This window comes from Vulpes vulpes, chromosome 4 (genome assembly GCF_048418805.1).
Source record: "Vulpes vulpes isolate BD-2025 chromosome 4, VulVul3, whole genome shotgun sequence".
Taxonomy (NCBI): Eukaryota; Metazoa; Chordata; class Mammalia; order Carnivora; family Canidae; genus Vulpes; species Vulpes vulpes.
In genome coordinates this window covers 23,997,506-24,020,904 of record NC_132783.1, presented here as the reverse complement: position 1 = coordinate 24,020,904, position 23,399 = coordinate 23,997,506, and the positions used below count along the sequence as shown (strand labels likewise).

Below are 23,399 nucleotides of genomic sequence, written 5' to 3'. Positions count from 1 at the left end.
GGTTCACATCTCTTTGATAGATACCAGGCTATGAATTTGTGGCTAAACATTTCCACTGCCTTCTAAGCTTGATACCCATCCTGGATCAGTATTATGAGTAATTTCTATCCTGATTCTGGCACTCTGGATTTTCTACTACCACTAATTGATCTCTATAAAGAGGGAAAAAAGGGAAGCCCAGGCCTTGGCAGTTGAGTGTTCACGCCACTACCCTTTGCTGCCCTCTACTGACCATATCTGGAAATTACTTTTAACCTTCCAGGTCCTTGTCCCAAAGCAGATAGAGATACTGCAGTGAGTGAAACCAGGCACACAAAATTTGAGATGCACCAAAAAACTAAGTAAAGAAGATATGATATTTTAATGTAATATTTTTAGAAGTCAATTTTCAAAAAATACATGATGAACAAAATACCGAAATGTACCCTAAAACAGTACTACTAGCTTATATGTACAAAGACCCTGCCATCCATTTTTCATTCAAGAAAAAGGTCTAATACCACAGTGGAAAATCATGCTACCAGCGCTGATGAACCTTTTTCATCACTCGCATATTTGGGAAAAAGACCCAGAAAATTTAGAATAAACCAAAAAAAAAAAAAAAAAGGTGCAAGTGGAACAGATATTATAACAGTAGACTCCTGAGAAAAACAAGAGAACGGAAAAAAAAATTAAGAAAACAAAACCAACAAACATCTTTAGAGTCAAGAAGCCAAAAAAGAGGTGGCTACAAAATAAGAACAAAGGCAGATAAATATTTCTTGTATATTAAAGGTATCATCGACCAAATTGAATAGAAAGTCTTGAAGATTGAGTTCAAGGAATCCTATTTGACCTTGACACTTGGAACATTCATCTTTCAGTTTTCCTGACCTAAGGTTACCCTTTTTTTTCCTCAATAACTAGACCTATTTAGTCCTTCAGTAAGGAGAAAATTAATCATTGGAATAACAGAAAAGCTATTTTAATTGGTAGAATCAACATACAAACAAAGCTTGGAAGACAACAAGTGTAAAAGAGAATCTGACTAATATTAACACTGATAATATGAAATACTGGAAGTCTGAATATTAAAGCAGCAGAGAGATATGGAAGATAATGTCACAGATTTTTCTCACCTATTTATTTATATACCAAGAAATCAATTATATACCGTGTAAAATTGATGTAACAAAATAGAGTTTAAATATACTCTTTAAAATGATAATCGCCAGAAATATCAAAGCAATGTAACTGGAAAAATGTAGACATGGATGGATCAAAGAAATAAGTTTCGCATCTTCCAATAGATGCTATCTAAGGTTGATAAACAAGATAAAAGGAGAAATCAAGTATTAACACATATTTCAGGGGTACTGTGATAACCACCAGGAGAACAGAAAGTACTTAAAAACAGGGAGCTGGAAATAAGTCGGGGAACAAGTTCAGGCTGAGAATTTACTTTTCTCTTGGTATCATTCTCTACTGCTTGATTTTTAAAACATGTGTATGTATTAAATTTAAGTTTAAAAGTTAGAAGAAACAAAACCAACTCGACTTTTTGCAGCTGCAGCTCTTGGCACCACTTCCTTCCCATCTGCAATCTCTCTCCTCACACCAGTAGTCCAATCCTATGGAGGCAGGAAGGAATAAGAGACTAGAAAAGTTCCTGTCCTGGGGATCCCTGGGTGGTGCAGCGGTTTAGCGCCTGCCATTGGCCCTGGGCATGATCCTGGAGACCTGGGATCGAGTCCCACGTCGGGCTCCCAGTGCACGGAGCCTGCTTCTCCCTCTGCCTGTGTCTGCCTCTCTCTCTCTCTCTCTCTCTCTCTCTCATAAATAAATAAAAATTTTTAAAAAGCTTCTAAAAAAAGTTTCTGTCCTGAATTTAAGTTTTTTGGAATATTTTTGTTTTGTGCTTGGGTTCTATCTTTTCAATGTGCAACTCTTTGGAATACTAACTTTTGACTACTTTAATCTGTGATATCTAGATCCTCTTTAAAGTTTTGCTAAACTTTGTTATCCTTCTTTTACTTCTTGACAAAAGACTAATCTTGACTCATTGCCTCTTACTGTGATCACAGTATTTTATTTTCTTAGAATCTTGATTCTGTCCAACTACTGCTTTGCCTGGCCCAACTCAACCTGCCTAGGTAGGAATGAAACATCTATGGAAGAGAGATGACAATTATCATTTTCAGAAAAAATAAAACTTCATATACTAGTAAAACATAGCACTAAGGGAGTAGGGTGATGTTCTTTATCCCATTCCTCATGCATTTTAAGAGGAGAGTGTACTTCCCTGTCCTAGAGAGAACAGACTTGGGAGAATGTGGGAGGAGAAATTCTCTCTAGACTTGTGGTCTCACAATCTTGTACCAAAGTAGCCAAAACATGAGACACAAGACACAAGGAAATGAAGAAACCAGAATACCTATCTACATTTTTGAAGAAGGCAATAATGTCTCAAATGTCACTCTCTGAGAGAAAGTAGGTAATATATATGGGAGACCACTGCACACATCACCAAAACAAAACAACAGCAAAAGCAAAGGAATACCTATATTAAACATGGGGAAGCACAACTATTGATGGGCACTTTCTGCTCAGTCATACAGATTCACAGGCCATGGATTCAGTGCTGGTGCAGCTGGCTGGCTTGCCACCGGACCTAGACCAGGTCCTCGCTGTCTCCAGCATAGGTGCTACTAAGTTATCTGCTGTGCTCCGATAGCAGTATCAGATGACATTACATAGTCACTTAATTGGGGTACCACAGTTTTGTTTGTGACAACTTCTATAGTGGACAGTTTCTTTTGTGACTGCTGACCCCTTGGAGACTAGAACTAATTAGAGATTTGAAGCAACTTTGAAGAGGCTGAAGAAGCTATACTCATTCCTGTGAAATCCCAGGACACAGCTGCAGCTATAGGAACCTCGGCTCTAAGTAAAAGCCTCTGGCTTACACTGAGCCAATTGTATAAAATGGAGAGTGAGAGCATTTGGACTTTAAATAAAAGCTCCATGAGCTTTTCCTTGCAAGGGGATTTAGTTTGTGGGGAAGTTGAGTAACAAAAATCAGTTTCATATTGTTCAAATTTGGGACATTTTCATATTGATATAGTTCTCTGTATTCATTTCATAAAATCTGGTGAGCTATTTTGGACAACATGACTGGGCATAATTAGTGATAAGAAATAGAATTAGAGAGTGAACTTTCAGCTTAGTACTATCTGACTCATGGTGCTAGTCTTTTATGGGCAAAAAGCAAAATGCCCTTCAAGAAGTCCCAGAAGGACTCTGTGTAGGGAGAAGCAGACATGGGGTCTGTGTGAGCACAGCAGCACTGTGAGCATGCACCACTCGGCTGAGAGGGACAGCTGCCTGGTCCCCTTCGGATGCCTGAGTACAAAGGGTTATGACATTGTTTCTCAGCCTTCCATCATGCGTACACCGCCTTCATGACTTTTCTACAAATACATGTTTTTAAGTATTCAGCATGGACTTTACAATCTTTGCTCAGGGTAATATGTGTTAAAACATGTTAGGAAAAAAAAAACAGGTATCTTTCTGACTACAGATGAAAATGCATACATAATTAATAAAACTGAAAAAAAAATGCCTGGGAGTATGCCTACTTAAAACAACTCACATGATGCCAGTGGAATCCACAATGTAATATATTTAAAAAATTAAAAAGCTGGCAAGCATTAGGAGGGATGCGTGTTATTCCCCTCTTCAGGATTCGACTCCAATCCTGATGACACAACATGGTGTTGGAGAAGAGATTTGGGGTCGCTCTCTTCACTTTCTCACACCATCCCAAGCAACGTAGAGCAGACCTTTTTAAGACCTATAGAAGCTGTGTAGAGCTTTTGTACTTAAAGAGTTTCTTGGTCCCCTATTGGAGTGGGCTTGAGTGAGGACAACTGCAGTTGTCTGGCCATCCCATGGCTTGTTTATGGAGATGCAGTAGCAAACCCTGTTTTTGCATGACGTCTAAGCCTCTACCCAGCTTTACTAGGGAACCCTATAATTTGGATGATAACATACATTTCAATTGCCTGCTGTGTCCCCTTTCTCGAACTGGTTCCAACCCGTAAAGAAGCCCAAATTCCAACACAGCATGTAGTTACATAAACAAGTGAAAGAATGAGAGAAGAAAACATTGATGGAAGAAAATGCATGCTGCTATTATACAGCAAAAATACTATGTATATATAAACATTTAATGATAGCTTATTTTGAAAAAGTGTTTTTTAAAAAATGAATGCAACTCAATACTCAAATAGTGTTGAGTTCTCCTTCCCCAACTTGCAGGTACAGTCATGTAGTATTCCAGTCTTTCTGGCTGAGTCCCTGCAGCTGGAGCAGGGCACCTTCCGCTGTTGCCGAGTTTCTGAAAAACAATGAGAAAGAATATTGGTTTAGGGTCAGGCCTGGGGCTAGATCCTGGATGTCTGAAGTTCAGCAAATTACCTGGCCTTCCTGAGTCTCAGGTTTTATACGTGTAAAATGGGAATAACCCCTCTAGATTTGCTGTGAGGATTAAGTAATAATGCATGTGAGTCAGTGACACTGCCGTTCAGAAAGAAATTCAGATCCATGTCTAGGTATCCACTGGGTATGTCCATAACTAGATAATTTTGGAAGAGGTTTGAGATCTTTCCCTTGCATGGATAGTGGAGTATGTGTGGTCGTGCCTATAATCAGAGGCTTTTGTTAGCACAGATAAAATGCCAAAACAATAAAGATTTTGATGTCATGTGTTCCTTTGTGCAAACAAGCTTGCCTAGCAAAATGGTGCAGATAAACACAGATGAATGGAATTTATACAAATAAATGAAAATTATGTTTCTCTAGTATAAAAATAGATCAAATGGTAAGAGCACAAAAATAGGTGAAATGGTAACATAAACTGACTTTTGTAATCAGAGGGTCAACTCTTGACATTTTCCTCTCTAAGCTTTTTCTGATAGTTTTGTTGCTAAGGCTACCATGTTTTTGACAGATTGGAAGAGGACTGTCAACTCTAATGAAGATTAAGTAGATTTCCCAACGAGATTTTTTAAAAATAAACATCAGTTAATGCTGCTGGCTTTCAAAGCCATATTCATGAAGAATGGAAAGATCTTTAAAGAGTTGCTCTTAGAGACTCCTAAATCTGGGAAATGAACAAGGGGTAGTGGAAGGGGAGGTGGGTGGGGGGATGGGGTGACTAGGTGACGGGCACTGAGGGGGACACTTGAAGGCATGAGGACTGGGTGTTATGCTCTATGTTGGCAAATTGAACTCCAGTAAAAAATAAATAAAAAATAAATAAAAAACAAAGATCTGCTCTAAGAAGGTGTAACTAATAAAATTTGAAATTTAGCAGCATTTCTATTCCATAGTTATTCCAACACACAAGTTTTTATCATGGTTACATTGTACAAAAATAACTTAAAACAGAGCTTTACATATTTAATAAAAAGATGAAGATATTATTATTTACAACTTTAGCCAAAAATTAATTCCCTAAAGAGTAAAAGGTTATTTAATGAACAATTCTTTTGACTGGTTGGGAAAGTGTTGCACAACGGTTCACAAATTCACACTTGATTTATTCTTTGAACGATATAGATAACTTACAGGATTCAGTCCTCTGTCTTTTGGTTCCTGCCATTAATTGGTTAAAGTCATCCGAGGACAGTGTAATTACAACGCTCCCAAAGAAACCTGGAGTTTTGTAAATACAGTAAATGGAAAGTAATGTGTTATGGACATTCAATTGCTAAAAGGATGTAAAAGGGTAGGAGCCATTAGGAAAGGTGAATACACACTTCTCTTGATGTGCTTGCTGAGGAGCCAAATGAGCTTCTTGATCATGGACAGAAGAGACCACCTAAAGTTTAAAAAATGTAGAGCTGTTTGTGTGTCCATTGATCCTGCAATTCTACTTGTGCACTAAAGCAGGAAAATTAAATGAAAAATTACCTAGCCAATACACGTGCTGTGTTTTCTTCCTCTGATGTCTTTATATCTTTGTAGCCAGAAATCCCAATGTTAATTTCGAATAGGAAAGGCTGAATACTAAAGTTAAAAGTTCACCTTAATTTGAATATTGTAGCATTAGTGACATCTGATGGAAAACGAGTTACAGGGTAGCATTATTTAGGTATCCTGATCTTTCTATCACTTTCATCAGATTTTCGCACAGCCCTCTCCCCACGTCCATGGGAAGAGTGTACTTTCTGGCCCCATTGAAGTTTGGCTTAGCCTTAAGACTTACCTGCATCAGTGGAATATGGGCAAAAATGTCAGTGTGAAAGTTCTGAAGATAAGCTTTAGGAGTCCTGGTGAGCCATTGCCCCTTCAATAATAGAAGGAGACACGTGCCCTGCAGATTTGCAGGGGCAAAGAAGAAGACAAGCACTCCAGATAACCCACAGACTACACGGGAAAAAATTGTTATTCTATGGTTGTTTGTGCAAAAGCCAATTAATACATGAGACTATTACACACCTCTGTGTGAATTCCCATGGAAGCTTGACTCCTCTCTCCAATTGATGACACTGGGAGAAGATTCCTGGAGACGTGTGGTTCAGTCCCTTCTGGGGCTCTATTTCAGACCCGGATAGGCCCAGTCGGAACATGTTTCCATTCCTCTACCTATGGTAAGCAAAACTGAGTCAAGAGTCCAGGGCAGGCCCATTAGGTTCTCTTAGAATCTTGGGTTCACTGTATAACATGGTGTGGAAGTCATGTAGGGCTTTTTTTTTTCTTCCAAACATTTATTTAAATTTTAATTAACATATAGTGTAATATTGGTTTCAGGAGTATAATTTAGTGATTCATCACTTACATATAATACCCACTGTTCATAGGTCATTTGCAATTCTTACATCTGTTGATTTAAATATCTTCCTCTTAAGGTGGACTTCAAGGTATAGGAAAAGAGGGCAGGACAAGTTTAGATGGAGCCATAGGCTAAAGCTTTTCCGGTTGAGCTTTGCCAATAAAGCTTGTAGCTTGGCTCCCACTCAACTCTAATATATGTACTAGTAGGAGTCAGTAGTGGTATAAGCCACGAAGTATAAGTGGTAATATTAGGACTTTTTAATTTGGCGAATAAAAACAACTGACAGAAATTTAAGTATTGTCCGTGATCTATTAAGAAAGTTGCTACTGGTGAATATTTTTCAGGGAATGACCACATTATTTCTGGTTATTTAGCAGAGGCATTTAGTGTTTCCTAAAGCAGTTACTGCTTTCTAAAAAGAATTTCAAACTTTTGTCCCAAAAGTAGGACCAGATTTTTTAACTCTTCATATTTTTACTGAACTTCCAGTTCTGCTTTCCGTCTCAACCTAATGTTTCATGTTTAGAGGTTACAAACAGCACAGAATTTAAATGCTTTAATCTTACTAGTGTCCACTTTGTAACATACCTCATGTTTGGAAAACCAGACTCTTGACCACACCTTAATTCAACATCATTTTCCTTTCTGCAGAACTGCTTTTCTTATTCAGGAAAAGGACATATGTGGGTGGACCTCAATTAGATAGCTTCAACAATTCTCCAGGCAATGGGCTTTCACAATAGCATTCACTATACCTGTCATCAAATACTGGCACTTATTTGTCTTGCAATGAGAGAATTGCCTTTTATTCTTAACAAGCAGGCAACTGGATCAAAGAGATTAGATTACTCAGGTGAAAAAACAAATACATAATGAGATAAACCTGTGTAGTAACTGCCTGGAAGCTTGCCATCTATTTTCCTCTCCATATCTCAAGCTTCAGAAAGACCAAGACTTTGTTTCATTCATCCTAATACTTGGAACTTTAACAGGTGCTCACTTTGTCATTTCTGAATGAGTGATACAGGCTATGTGTTTTTACTTTATAGTGAAGGTTAATGAGTTAATTCATATAAAAAGCTTAGAACGGTGTCTGATACTAAGCACTTAATTACAAAACAAGGTAACATTTAGAATAGAGATTAGAAAAGATGTCAGAAGTTTGCCTTAAACTGACCCTTAAAAAATAAGGAAAACTAGGCTGGCAATAAAGCTAAGAGGATAGAAAAGTTCTCCAGTCCACTATATGCTAAAATGAATTAATTCCAAATGACATGTATTATTTTATACAGAGAATGATGCTTATTTTAAGTCTAAGGTTATAAGATTAAAGGGATATAATCAAAGCTTGTTCGTTAAATTGAAAGTACCTCCAGATTTATTCAAGTTGGTATCCTTAGGCCTCAGTAGGCACAAGATATTATTTGCTATACTGAATCCATTCTATTATATGTGTTAATACCACACCAATATAAACATATTTAAGACAAATTTTAAACATACATATTTAACTTTATTTCATCATCATTTAAAGCTTGATTTTATAAAACAAAAAAATTAAGAGTTCTGTATCACAGGAATTTAAACAGTGGCAATACACATAGCTTTGTAGGTTCGAGTTCTACAACAAATCAAAATCAAATAATTGGAAGTGTTTTCAATATGGAAAATATACAAATGAAATAAATGGCAGAGACCTATTATGAGCAATGTTTCATTACTTGCAGGTTGTCATTAGATAATTTCAGAATCTAAACAAAGACTCTCAATATTCATACTTCTGTTGCTGTATTTTACATTTAATATCTCCCTACCTATAATCCAGAGGCAAAGTCCTTGACCAAAAGGTCTGATTTAAGAAGGCATTTAGTTTTATGGCAAAAGTTATCCATCTACAGTTACCACTTTCAAGGAATTGACAACAATGCTGATGTGATCTGCTAGTTCCCTTTTGAACAATGTGCAATAATTTATGCCAACCCTGTATCAAGTCATACAGGTAACAAAAAATGGGACAATTATGCACAGTTCAATAGATGTATAATGTTAAGTTTCCCCAGTCTAAAAATTAACCAGTGATACAAAATTTATCAACTATAGTTGACTTGGTTTCAGGAAAACCGCATCTGAGAACTACAAGTACATCACTGTCCTAATCTCATCCTCAGTCACTGGTCGGAATTTTATAGGCCACCATGCTATTTACTTTGTGGATAGTAGTAGTAAATGAATGAAGACAGACTTCCTCAGAATTGGTAATAAACTGTGGTCCCGACTCTTCCCATTATTCAAGGACAACCAAATCTTTGTATAAATCAGTAGGTCAAATGAACCTAAATTGGGGATAAGATCATTAAAGTACAATTATTTTTTGAAAGGTACAAGTATCCTTCCTCTCTCCCTCACATGTGAGCCACCTATCATGTCAGAAAAGCTAGTTTGGCTTGATCTCTAATCAGTTATATTAGCTAATTGCTTTTCTTCAATGGAAATTTTAGTACAGAAAATACTGTACTCCTTTTTACTTAATGAAAAACTCGATTGTTTTTTTTTCTTCAAAGAGAAAAGCCATTAAAGATATTTGCAGAAAGTATATAATTGATCACGAGACAGCATGAATCTAAGCCAGAGAAAAAGAACATCTTGGTTTTGTGACCGCTGTATCCCAATGCCCAGAACCATGGAAGGCATACAGTAGGCATTTAGGGTATATCTGATGAATGAAGGAGTAACTAAGCCAGAAAAGAAAGACACAGTTATACCTGTCTAAGTCTTAATTATATACAAGGAAATGTGTATAAAATAAAAGTAATGGAAGAAATTACGTCAAAATATTCAGGAGTACTGAATGAAAACTTTCATTCTTTCCCTATTCGGCACTTGTAAATAAAACACAACCAGCATCGCTTTAGATTCATGACGTTTTTCTCACTTATGTACCATGACATGGATAATTAAGAAAAAACTCAACAAAACTGTTAATTCTTAAAGTAATAGCTTAATCTTTCCACAACAAATCTGAACCATCATGAAGTCATATAATACTTACAAGAGACTTCCAACAGCGGCAGAAATGTCACGGTAGCTGTGATCTGTCGGATTACGGAGAGGATCTCATCCTGGATGGCCTTCTGAGACTTTCCTCTGGGTGTGCTACTGAAGAAACCAAATGAGTTGATTCATTTTAAGTTTTAACAAGTTATTTAAAACACTGGTAAGATTATTTGTTTGATTAAATGCTTCAAAACTCAAATTAAGGAATGCATTCAAAAGGAGTTTTTAAAAAACAATTATAATTTCACTTATTATTCCAGTGATTAAGGCTGATCTTAGTATCAGGTCATTAAATAACAGATGACCAGAAAACCTGCCAAGTGCTTCAAGTCAGGAAACATTCAGCATATTGTAAAATAAAGATAACAATTAGTATCTAAGATCTTTAATTGGCATAATCATTTTGGCATTTTTAGGAATACATAAATGTCTAATTCTGTAGTGCTTCAAAGAAGATGTTATATCAAGTTGTTTTTATTATTAAACATTTTCCAGGGGAGGGGCAAGATGGCGGAAGAGTAGGGTCCCCAAATCACCTGTCCCCACCAATTACCTAGATAATCTTGAAATCATCCTGAAAATCTATGAATTCGGCCTGAGATTTAAAGAGAGAACAGCTGGAATGCTACAGTGAGAAGAGTTCGCACTTCTATCAAGGTAGGAAGACGGGGAAAAAAGAAATAAAGAAACAAAAGGCATCCAAGGGGGAGGGGCCCCGCAAGGAGCCAGGCGAAGGCCAGGGCGAGTGTCCCCAGGACAGGAGAGCCCAGGCCCAGAGAAGCAGGAGCTTCACCAATCTTCCTGGGCAGAAAGGCCTCGCAGGGAGTTGGAGCAGGACCCCAGAAAGGCGGGGATGCCCGCAGGCTCCGTGGGACACTACCAGAGCAACTGCGCCCCGGGGAGAGTGTGCTGAGCTCCATAAAAGGGCTGCAGCGCAGACACAGCTCGACCCGGGAGCAGCTCACAGGGGCTAGGGCCACAGTTCCGCAGAGAGGCGGCTGTGTGGTGGGAGCACAAATCCAACAGCACAGGCCCAGGAGCACAGGGCGCCAGGGACACAGCCCAGGATCCGGCCTCCTCCCGGGACAGGCAGAGGCCAGGAGGGTCCAGGATGGGAAGGACGCTCCTGCCCCAAGCTGAGCAGATCAGCGGCCCCGACCCCGGAGCATCCAGGCCCCAGCAGATGGAGAGCTCCGTAGTTACTTCAGGAGCTGACTCCAGGGCTCCAGAGCAGGCCGCTGCCACTGCAGGTGTTTCTTCTGGGGCCTCAAGGGGTAAACAAGCCCCTCTGAGCCCTGCACCAGGCAGAGGGTAGAGCAGCTCCCCCAAGCGCTAACACCTGAAAATCAGCACAACAAGCCCGTCCCCCAGAGACCAACTAGACGGACAAGTTCCAGGGGAAGTCAAGGGACTTAAAGTATACAGAATCAGAAGATACTTCCCTGTGTTTTTGTTTGTTTGTTTGTTTTTGTTTTTTTTTTTTTGTTTTTGTTTTTGTTTTTGTTTTGCTTTTTGAATTTTATTTGTTTCCCTTGGCCTTTTTTTCCCTTCTTTTTCTTTCTCTTTTTCCTCTTTTTTTCTTCCTTTTTTCGTTTTTCTTTTTCTCTTTTCTTTCCTCCTTTCTCTCTTCTCAATTTCTCCTTTTCCCAATACACCTTGTTTTTGGCCACTCTGCACTGAGCAAAATGACTAGAAGGAAAACCTCACCTCAAAAGAAAGAATCAGAAACAGTCCTCTCTCCCACAGAGTTACAAAATCTGGATTAGAATTCAATGTCAGAAAGCCAATTCAGAAGCACTATTATACAGCTACTGGTGGCTCTAGAAAAAAGCATAAATGACTCAAGAGACTTCATGACTGCAGAATTTAGACCTAATCAGGGAGAAATTAAAAATCAATTGAATGAGATGCAATCCAAACTAGAAGTCCTCACGACGAGGATTCAGAGCTGGAAGAAGGAGTGGGTGACATAGAAGACAACAAAGAGGGAAACAGAGGAAAAAAGAGACAAACAATTAAAAGACCATGAAGATAGATAAACGGAAATAAACGACAGCCTGAGGAAGAAAAACCTACGTATAATTGGGGTTCCCGAGGGCGCCGAAAGGGACAGACCGCCAGAATATGTATTTTAACCAATCATAGCTGAAAACTTTCCTAATCTGGGAAGGGAAACAGGCATTCAGATCCAGGAGATAGAGAGATAGAGAGATCTCCCCCTAAAATCAATAAAAACAGTTCAACACCTCGACACTTAATAGTTAAGCTTGCAAATTCCAAAGATAAAGAGAAGATCCTTAAAGCAGCAAGAGACAAGAAATCCCTGACTATTATGGGGAAGAGTATTAGGGTTACAGCAGACCTCTCTACAGAGACCTGGCAGGCCAGAAACGGCTGGCAGGATATATTCAGGGTCCTAAATGAGAAGAACATGCAACCAAGAATACTTTATCCGGCAAGGATCTCATTCAGAATAGAAGGAGAGATAAAGAGCTTCCAAGACAGGCAGGCACTGAGAGAATATGTGACTTCCAAACCAGCTCTGCAAGAAATTTTAAGGGGGACTCTTAAAATTCCCCTTTAAGAAGAAGTTCAGTGGAACAATCCACAAAACAAGGACTGAATAGATATCATGATTACACTAAACTCCTATCTTTCAATAGTAACTCTGAACGTGAATGGGCTTAATGACCCCATCAAAAGGCACAGGGTTTCAGACTGGATAAAAAAGCAGGACCCACCTATTTGCTGTCTACAAGAGACTCAGACAGAAAGACACCTACAACCTGAAAATAAAAGGTTGGAGAACCATGTACTACTCAAAGGGTCCTCAAAAGAAAGCAGGGGTAGCCATCCTTATATCAGATAAACTAAAGTTTTTCCCAAAGACGGTAGTGAGAGTTGAAGAGGGACACTATATCATACTTAAAGGATCTATCCAAGAAGAGGACTTAACAATCCTCAATATATATGCCCCGAATGTGGGAGCTGACAAAACTATCAATTAATAACATAAATTAAGACATATTTAGATAATAATATACTTGGTGACTTCGATTTAAGGCTTTCTCCACTGGATAGGTCATCTAAGCACAACATCTCCAAAGAAACAAGAGCTTTAAATGATACACTGGACCAGATGGATTTCACAGATATCTACAGAACTTTACATCCAAACTCAACTGAATACACATTCTTCTCAAGTGCACATGGAACTTTCTCCAGAATAGACCACATACTGGGTCACAAATCGGGTCTGAACCAATACCAAAAGATTGGGATCGTCCCCTGTATATTCTCAGACCATAATGCCTTGAAATTAGAACTAAATCACAACAAGAAGTTTGCAAGGACCTCAAACACGTGGAGGTTAAGGACCATCCTGCTAAAAGATGAAAAGGTCAACCAGGAAATTAAGGAAGAATTAAAAAGATTCATGGAACCTAATGAGAATGAAGATACAATCGTTCAAAATCTTTGGGATGCAGCAAAAGCAGTCCTGAGGGGGAAATACATCACAATACAAGCATCCATTCAAAAACTGGAAGGAATTCAAATACAAAAGCTAACCTTACACATAAAGGAGCTAGAGAAAAAACAGCGAATAGATCCTACACCCAGCAGAAGAGAGTTAATAAAGATTCGAGCAGAACTCAATGAAATTGAGAACAAAAGAACTGTGGAACAGATCAACAAAACCAGGAGTTGGTTCTATGAAAGAATTAATTAAGATAGATAAACTATTAGCTAGACCTATTAAAAAGAAGAGAGAGAAGACTCAAATTAATAAAATCATGAATGAGAAAGGAGAGATCACTACCAAAACCAAGGAATTAGAAACGATTTTAAAAACATATTATGAACAGCTATACGCCAATAAATTAGGCAAACTGGAACAAATGGACGCATTCCTGGGAAGCCACAAACTACCAAAACTGGAACAGGAAGAAATAGAAAACCTAAACAGGCCAATAACCAGGGAGGAAATTGAAGCAGTCATCAAAAACCTCCAAAGACACAAAAGTCCAGGGCCAGATGGCTTCCCAGGGGAATTCTATCAAATGTTTAAAGAAGAAACCATACCGGGGATCCCTGGGTGGCGCAGCGGTTTGGCGCCTGCCTTTGGCCCAGGGCGCGATCCTGGAGACCCGGGATCGAATCCCACATCAGGCTCCCGGTGCATGGAGCCTGCTTCTCCCTCCGCCTGTGTCTCTGCCTCTCTCTCTCTCTCTGTGACTATCATAAATAAATAAAAAATTAAAAAAAAGATTAAAAAAAAGATTAAAAAAAAAAAAAAAGAAACCATACCTATTCTACTAAAGCTGTTTGATAGAAAGAGATGGAGTACTTCCAAATTCGTTCTATGTGGCCAGCATCACCTTAATTCCAAAAGCAGACAAAGATCCCACCAAAAAGGAGAGTTCCAGACCAATATCCGTGATGAACATGGAAGCAAAAATTCTCAACAAGATACTAGCCAATAGGATCCAACAGCACATTAAGAAAATTATTCACCATGACCAAGTAGGATTTTTCCCCGGGACAGAAGGCTGATTCAACATTCATAAAACAATCAATGTGTTTCATCATATCAGCAAGAGAAAAACCAAGAACCATATGATACTCTCATTAGATGCAGAGAAAGCATTTGACAAAATACAGCGTCTATTCCTGATCAAAACTCTTCAGAGTGTAGGAATAGAGGAAACAGTCCTCAACATCTTAAAAGCCATCTACGAAAAGCCCACGGCAAATATAATTCTCAATGGGGAAGCACTGGGAGCCTTTCCCCTAAGATCAGGAACAAGACAGGGATGTCCACTCTCACCACTGCTATTCAACATAGTACTGGAAGTCCTAGCCTCAGCAGTCAGACAAAAAAAAGGCATTAAAGACATTCAAATTGGCAAAGAAGAAGTGAAACTCTCCCTCTTCGCCAATGACATGATACCCTACGTAGAAAAACCAAAAGCCTCCACCCCAAGGTTGCTAGAACTCATACAGCAATTTGGTAGTGTGGCAGGATACAAAATCAATGCCCAGAATTCAGTGGCATTTCTATACACTAACAATGAGACTAAATAAGGAGAAATTAAGGAGTCAATCCCATTTACAATTGCACCCAAAAGCATAAGATACCTAGGAAGAAACCTAACCAAAGAGGTAAAAGATCTATACCCTAAAAACTATAGAACACTTCTGAAAGAAATTGAGGAAGACACAAAGAGATGGAAAAATAGTCCATGCTCATGGATTGGCAGAATTAATATTGTGAAAATGTCAATGGTACCAGGGCAATTTACACGTTTAATGCAATCCCTATCAAAATACCATGGACGTTCTTCAGAGAGTTAGAATAAATTATATTAAGATTTGTGTGGAATCAGAAAAGACCTCATATGGCCAGGGGAATTTTAAAAAAGAAAACCATAGCGGGGGGCATCACAATGCCAGATTTCAGTTTGTACTACAAAGCTGTGGTCATCAGGACAGTGTGGTACCGGCACAAAAACAGACACATAGATCAATGGAACAGAATAGAGAACCCAGAAGTGGACCCTGAACGTTATGGTCAACTAATATTCGATAAAGGAGGAAAGACTATCCATTGGAAGAAAGCCAGTCTCTTCAATAAATGGTGTTGGGAAAATTGGACATCCACATGCAGAAGAATGAAACTAGACCACTCTCTTGCACCACACACAAAGATAAACTCAAAATGGATGAAAGATCTAAATGTGAGGCAAGATTCCTTCAAAATCCTAGAGGACAACATAGGCAACACCCTTTTTTTTAACTCAGCCACGGTAACTCCTTGCAAGATACATCCACGAAGACAAAAGAAACAAAAGCAAAAGTGAACTATTGGGACTTCATCAAGATAAGAAGCTTTTGCACAGCAAAGGATACAGTCAACAAAACTAAAAGACAAGCTACAGATGGGAGAAGATATTTGCAAATGACGTATCAGATAAAGGGCTAGCATCCAAGATCTGTAAAGAACTTCTTAAACTCAACACCAAAGAAACAAACAATCCAATCATGAAATGGGCAAAAGACATGAACAGAAATCTCACAGAGGAAGACCTGGACATGGCCAACATGCACATGAGAAAATGCTCCGCATCACTTGCCATCAGGGAAGTACAAATCAAAACCACAATGAGATACCACCTCACACCAGTGAGAATGGGGAAAATTAACAAGGCAGGAATCCACAAATATTGGAGAGGATGTGGAGAAAAGGGAACCCTCTTACACTGTTGGTGGGAATGTGAACTGGTGCAGCCACTCTGGAAAACTGTGTGGAGGTTCCTCAAAGAGTTAAAAATAGAGCTGCCCTATGACCCAGCAATTGCACTGCTGGGGATTTACCCCAAAAATTCAGATGCAATGAAATGCCGGGACACCTGCACCCCAATGTTTCTAGCAGCGATATCCACAATAGCTAATCTGTGGAAGGAGCCTTGGTGTCCATCGAAAGATGAATGGATAAAGATGTGGTTTATGTATACAATGGAATATTACTCCGCCAATAGAAATGACAAACACCCACCATTTGCTTCAACGTGGATTGAAGTGGAGGGTATTATGCTGAGTGAAGTAAGTCAATCGGAGAAGGACAAACATTATATGTTCTCATTCATTTGGGGAATATAGATAAGAGTGAAAGGGAATATAAGGGAAGGGTCAATAAATGTGTGAGAAATATCAGAAAGGGAGACAGAACTTACCTACTCCTAACTCTGGGAAACGAACTAGGGGCGGTGGAATGGGAGGAGGGCGGGGGGGCGTGACTGGGTGGTGGGCACTGAGGGGGGCACTTGACGGTAGGAGCACTGGGTGTTATTCTGTATGTTGGTAAATTGAACACCAATAAAAATAAATTATTTAAAATAATAAAATAAACATTTTCTAAAATAGACCAAAGGCTTCAGGAACAAAGTACATTTCATTATGAGAGAGAGTTCTGAGTTTACAGGTAAGCATGCCTTGGACAATGCTAAGAATTAGCATATAATGAGGGGGCATTTCCCATCCAGAGGATCTAAGAACTTCAGTTCAGAGTGTCTTAGGAAATTCATAGCATTAAATGAAATACAGTAGAGCTGCATATCAAGCTAGGAGAACGTCTAGGATAATACTTCATGGTTAAAAGTACCTTGACACAATCCATTAAATGGGCCACCTAATACATCCTAATACACCTAATACATAGCTTACATATAGCACCATAAATACTAACGGTTGAAATTCATGGATTTTAGACTAAGGGCAGTTATGTTAAAAGTACACTATACAAGTCCATAATAGGCATGACTCTTTTGTGAGCACAGTTTGTGAGTCTTATTCTTCTCCAAAGGAGATCTAACATAATTAGAAACAAACTACCTTATACGAAGCTAGTTCAATATAGTTAGAACTCATTTAGTCAAGAAAACAAGTTTTGGGAAAAAAATCATGAAAATGGAAGCAGTTTAATTCATACTTACCTGTCATCTTTTGCAGTCTTGTCGCACTCAATATCAACCTGCCACCTTTCAAGGACTTCACTGCTTTCATTATTTGAGATGAATACCACCAGTTTCTGAACTGAACACTTGTATAACCAATCTGCAATATAGAACAAGGCATCTGTTTTGATTCACTGCATTACAAAGTAACTCTTCCCAGGTCTCACTTTCTACCCTTAGCAAATCCTACCACTGGTATTTTGGAACTCCTCCAACCTGTACAGAAAACTTGCCTCATGATAACCTAGCTCCCGTTTTCCAATTCTCAGTATCCATAGCAGATGTAGTTATTACTGAATGCTAAGCACAGAGTAGTGAACATGCAGTATACTGTAATCCAAGGTAAATTGCAGAAGATGAGCATTAATCTAATCATTACAGCAATGAATGTAAATTTTTAATTGTAATAAGTGCTAAGAAGGTGCAGTATGTGATCCAATGAGAGAATATAGGAAAATTTGACTCAGGGAATTCTCACTTGACTTCAGTTCTACTAGTAAATACCATTAAATATGCAAAAGGTTACAGAAAAGGGTACAGGTCTAAAATACTGGAAAGCAAAAAGTATCTGACCAGAGGAATGAAAGGGTAATACAGATACAGTTAAGAAAGGGAGAATGGGGGATCCCTGGGTGGCGCAGCAGTTTGGCGCCTGCCTTTGGTCCGGGGCGCGATCCTGGAGACCCGGGATCAGATCCCACATCAGGCTCCCCGTGCATGGAGCCTGCTTCTCCCTCTGCCTGTGTCTCTGCCTCTCTCTCTCTGTGTGACTATCATAAATAAAAAATAAATAAATAAAAAATTTAAGAATTATTAGATATGCCACAAAAAGCCAAAACAGAAAAAAAATCATTTGGATTTCATCAAAATTAATAACTTTAAAAAAAAAAAGAAAGGGAGAATGAACAAGGTCGGTTTGTGCAAGATACATAGGGGTCAGACCACACAAGGTCACATGGGCTAAATTAAAGAACTTATACTTCAAGAACCAGGGAAGTCATTACTGTGTCTGAAGCAGGGTGTGATGTGATTAAACTTATATTTCAGAACTATCCTTTTGGCTGTGATGTGTGGAAAGTAGAGTGGAAGTAAAGAGAGGATCTAGGGATGCTAATTGATTAGTAATTCAAGCAAGAGGTACTGAAGGCTTATAGAAGGATAAATTGGGAGAGATGGATCAGTATAGGTAGAGTGAAGAGATTTCGTGGTTAAAATTGTTAAGATTTATTGGATACTTATGAGACTAAGGAAGAGGAAATACTCAGGGATAGTTCCCAACTTTCTGGTTTATACCACTGGTTGGAAGGTTGATCCATTCATTGAGAGAAAGAGAATGGGAATGAGACATGATGCTTACAATTTTATAAGGTTCTATTTTTCTTCTTTTTTAAAGATTTTATTTATTTATTCATGACAGAGAGAGAGAGAGGCATAGAGAGAGAGGCAGAGACACAGGCAGAGGGAGAAGCAGGCTCCATGCAGGGAGCCTGATGTGGGACTCGATCCCAGGTCTCCAGGATCATGCCCTGGGCTGAAGGCAGTGCTAAACTGCTGAGCCATCCAGGCTGCCCTAAGGTTTTATTTCTAAGTAATCTCCACACCCAATGTGGGGCTGGAACTTACAACCCAAGATCAAGAGTTGCATGCTCTACTGACTGAGCCAGCCAGGACCCCCTTAAATTTAGTTTTCAAGTATCACTAGGATAGCCACATGTGGATATCAAGGGAGCCACTTACTATATGAGCAAAGAGAAGACTTGGGTTGGATGTATGTTTGTGAATCAACTACACAAAGATTGTTAGTAAAGTTATGTATGTGTCAGAAGTCATCTTAGAGATTATAATAAGGGGGCCTCATAATGAGCCCTGAATTAATCTTGGAACTTGGGATAATATACTCAAGAATACACAGTTGTTGTTTTCTTTCAAGAGACACAAACAATCTTGTAATATTTAGGACTTGTGGGCCCCCTAGGTCTCTTGCGTAGTCTTTTAAAAACTAGCCTTTCAAAATCTGAAAACACTCAGTTTGCAGGTAGTACAAAAATAGGCCACTTGTTGGATATGTGCCCTCAGGCTTGCCGACCCCTCGACAAAAAACAACCTTTTCTCAATTTTGCTCTGAAAAGGAAGAGATTGGGTAGTCACTTAAAGATCTGGGGTGGGTGGACATTTTTTTCTTTTAAAACTGAAGACAAATGAAACCAATGAAAATATCTCAAAAGAAAGAAGTCAGAAATACCAGAGAAGAACTAGGGTAGAGTCCTTAAGAAGGCTAGAGGGATGGGGATTCAAAGAGATTGAACAATTTGCCTCTAAGAAGAGCAATTCCTCCATTCTAACTAAAATAAAAGGGACAAATTAAATAGGAAGGTGTACATACAACCGAGGTGAAATGTCATCAGTGTAGTCTTAAAGGAGACAACCTAAAAGCCAGTAACTTAGGCAGGGTTTGCTTCTTCATCAAATTAAGGTGACATAGATTCTTAGTTACTTCTATGTTGCAGGCTAAGTAATCTGAGTATCGCCCTGGGTGATTTAGCCCTGAAGATGATAAAAATATAATTAATAGAATTTTAAAAATAAAGCCTCTTGAAACAATATATATATATATATATATATATATATATATATATATATATATGACTTAGGAATAAAAAAATACTATAATGTTTTTTTTTGTTTTTGTTTTTTGGAACTAGCTTTGGAAGGTCAAATGAGGAGCCAGGGAGAAACATCCTATAACACAGAAAAATTAGAAGTGAGAATCCTAAGTAGAGAAAAACATGGGGGAAAAAGAGACAGAATAGATGGAGAACAAGTATTCAGGAATTTCTTGAGCTACGGAAAAACAAGGAGTGTTCAGATAGAAACGGCTAACTTACAGGCAGGATTTTAACAAAGACAAATGAAGAAAGTAAGACATTAAAATACTTTATTGGGTACTCTATTAGTAGTATTTTTTTAAGTTTAGTTCCCAGGCTGGATCCAATTTCATTTTCTTTTATCTTAAAATAATGACGGTTTTAAACTCTAGGCAGCTATAGAAAATATGTCATGTAAAAATATATAGTGGATTTCTCTCCAATAATAAACATCATCATAGTTATGTAAAATTCCAACTTGTTCCACCTGGCTACACGAACTGCAAAAATCACTTCAAAAAGAGTTGATAGAGATTGTTTTGTGAAGCCAGATCAGATTCCTAACATCAACGTATTTAACCCACTCAAAATGTGGTAGGGAAGAGTGGAGTTTCTTTCAATTTATTATTTCCTTCCTTCCGAAGGAGAATCGCTATATTTGAGATTGCAGTGTTTTACACCTCTTTGTATAGAGCTGAAAAATGAACACCAAGATGCCAGAAAGTAGGGTCCAAGAAGGCCTGCGAAACTCAAATTGGTTTTCAACAATTAAATACCTTTCACTTGTTCCACTACATTACTGAGTTATTTTATGAGCTCAGGATCTGTTGTTATAAGCAAGGTGAATCCGTATTTCTGCACTCTGGTAGAGGTTTCAGGTGGCCACGCTGATATAAAATGCTGTTGATGCCAAATGCTGAAAACAAAAGGAATGTCAAAGTTATTTCCACTTTGTAACTCTGGAAAATAAAACCTATTTAGATGTGGCTTCGGTTTCATTCATGGCATCAAACTGAAAAAGCCTAAATGTGCGTTTGTGGGTGTCTCGCTGAAAGCAGAGTAGGTGAAAAGTGCCACTGAAAATCCTTAAAAATGTTGCTTCTAAATCAAAAGAACACGATACGTGGTTTTATGCGGAAAGAAAAATGCCAAACTGCATTAACCTAGCGTCAAAGTAGAACTACAAGCTCACGGTAATGCAAGCCCCAATTCAGGTTATGTGATCACAGGGTGTCCAAATAGGCTTTTGTGTCTGGATTAGCAATTGACTGATTAACCGGTCCAATGCTCCAGAGCAAGCCTCTCCCTCACTTTTCCCTCCTCTTCTCCTGCCAGAGTCTATCAGAGGGTGCAAACATGGCCTGGTCCAGGACAGAGTTTCCTAAATCCAGTCCATCGCCCTCAGTGCTGGAATCAAAGCTTGGTGGATGGGCTGTGCAAAATGTACTGGGGCTCCACCCGCTCGGGGCGGTGCCGGCCGGCCGGGCTGGGAAGCCTGTGGGATCCGCAGTTTAAAGCAAGGCTGCTGGGAGGGGCCGGCGCGAGGCAGGCCTGGGCAGCACCTGGGCTTCCCGCTGCCCCAGGAGCAAGGCGCCTAGATTAGATTCTCCAGCCAGGCGGGCGCTGGAGCAGAGCCGCCCCACCGCCACCCCCGCCCCCGCCTCCGTGGCCCCGGGCCTCCAGGGCCGCCGGGCCTCAGCTCTCCCCGCCCTCTGGCCTGCGGGAGCGGGACTTGCAGAAGAACTCGGCCACGATGTCCGCGCTCCCGCGCAGGGTGATGCCTTGCTCGCGGGACAGCTGCAGCGCCATGGCCAGGCCTAGGGACGAGGGAGCGCGCTGCTACCCGGCAGGCGGCGACCGCACAGCCTCCAACGGTTCCCGCCACTCGTTTGGAAAGTAACGACGCTGCTCCCCGGGGCCTTCCGCGCAGGCGCGACGAGCCTCTCAGCCCGCCCAGCGCCAGTCTCCCTGATCGCTGGAGGGGGCGCCTCGCGCAGGCGCAGTGGGTAGGCGTGGTCAGGCACTTCCGGGTTGTGGGGCTCCGAAGGGTCCTGGCGGGCCCCTGTAATTGTGGTCGCGGGCAGCAGCTGAGGCGAGAGGACTGCAGAACCTGCTTTGACGCCCGCTCCCGAGGCCTGCGGACTGAGCGGCCCAGGATCCTAGCTCGTCAGTGCCAAAGCGATTGTTTCTTTTTTTTTTCTTTTTTTTTTTTTAATTTTTATTTATTTATGACAGTCAGAGAGAGAGAGAGAGAAGCAGAGACACAGGCAGAGGGAGAAGCAGGCTCCATGCACCGGGAGCCCGATGTGGGATTCGATCCCGGGTCTCCAGGATCGCGCCCTGGGCCAAAGACAAGCGCGAAACCGCTGTACCACCCAGGCATCCCTCTTTTTTTTTTTTTTTTTTTTTCAAAGCTATTTTCAAAGTGATGTGAACCCCGCGGGTTGCCTCTTAACGTGGCCCCAGGGACCCCCGCCACCTCCCCAAACTTCTGCTTAGATGCTTCCGGAGTCAGTGAAGAACCCGCCTGCGTGGCTGCCCAGCCGCAGCTTGAGAGGTCCTGGTGACTGGATGCGGGCACAGCTTTTAAGAAATTGGGGGCGGCCTGGGTGGCCCAGCGGTTGAGGCGCCTTCAGCCTGGGCCTGACCCTGGAGCCCTGGGGTGGAGTCCCGCGTGGGGCTCCCTGCATGGAGCCTGCTTCTGCCTCCGCCGGGTCTCTGCCTCGCTCTCTTTCTCTGTGTGTCTATCATGAATAAATAAATTCTTCTTCAAAAACAAGGGAATTGGGTTGGGCTTAAAGGGGTGAGCTGCAGCCCGTGTCCTGTGCTGTCAGCCGGTAGCCCCAGGGGCTGCCTCTGTGCGGGGAGTAAGTTCCTCGGGAATACGTTCCCCCCCAATCAGGCCCAGACACGCGGAAGAAGTTGTCCTGGAATTCTGACCCACGAATTCACTGAGTTTATTGATAGGAAAAGTCCTGTGAGCAATGTAGGTTTACCAAAGCTTGTGAAACAACTCCAGAGAAATTGAAGAAGGTAACTGTAGAGGTTTTTTTCAAGTAAAAAAAAAAAAAAAACTTCTAAATTTCCTAACGTTTTTGTAAGTGTAATCAAAATTTGTTGCCATAAATAACAAAGAATTATAATGTACCCCGTTTTCTATTTATCTGGATCCTTCTCTAAACCTCGTGTAATAAACAACAGATACCAAATTTTTCATTGGATTCCCATTGAACGTAGATTCAAAATAAATTCCTTGCCATGGTTAAAAGGCCCATCAGTTTGCTCTCCAACTTCATCTGCCTCCCTTCTTTCTCACTATGCTCCGGCTCCACTTGCCTTCTTACCTCCCCTAATACCCAGGCTCTT

At 40.2% G+C, this 23,399-nt stretch overlaps 1 long non-coding RNA gene across 1 annotated transcript; it reads right to left on the bottom strand.

Annotated features, from left to right (window-relative positions):
- Positions 1-4,192: 4,192 nt before the first annotated feature.
- On the bottom strand, positions 4,193-21,432 carry LOC140598544 (uncharacterized). The gene is made up of 4 exons (XR_012000982.1): positions 20,810-21,432; positions 17,368-17,488; positions 6,484-9,976; positions 4,193-4,378 (listed from the first exon to the last, which is right to left on the bottom strand). It is a non-coding gene; the product is annotated as an uncharacterized lncRNA (long non-coding RNA).
- Between the last annotated feature and the right edge of the window lie 1,967 nt (positions 21,433-23,399).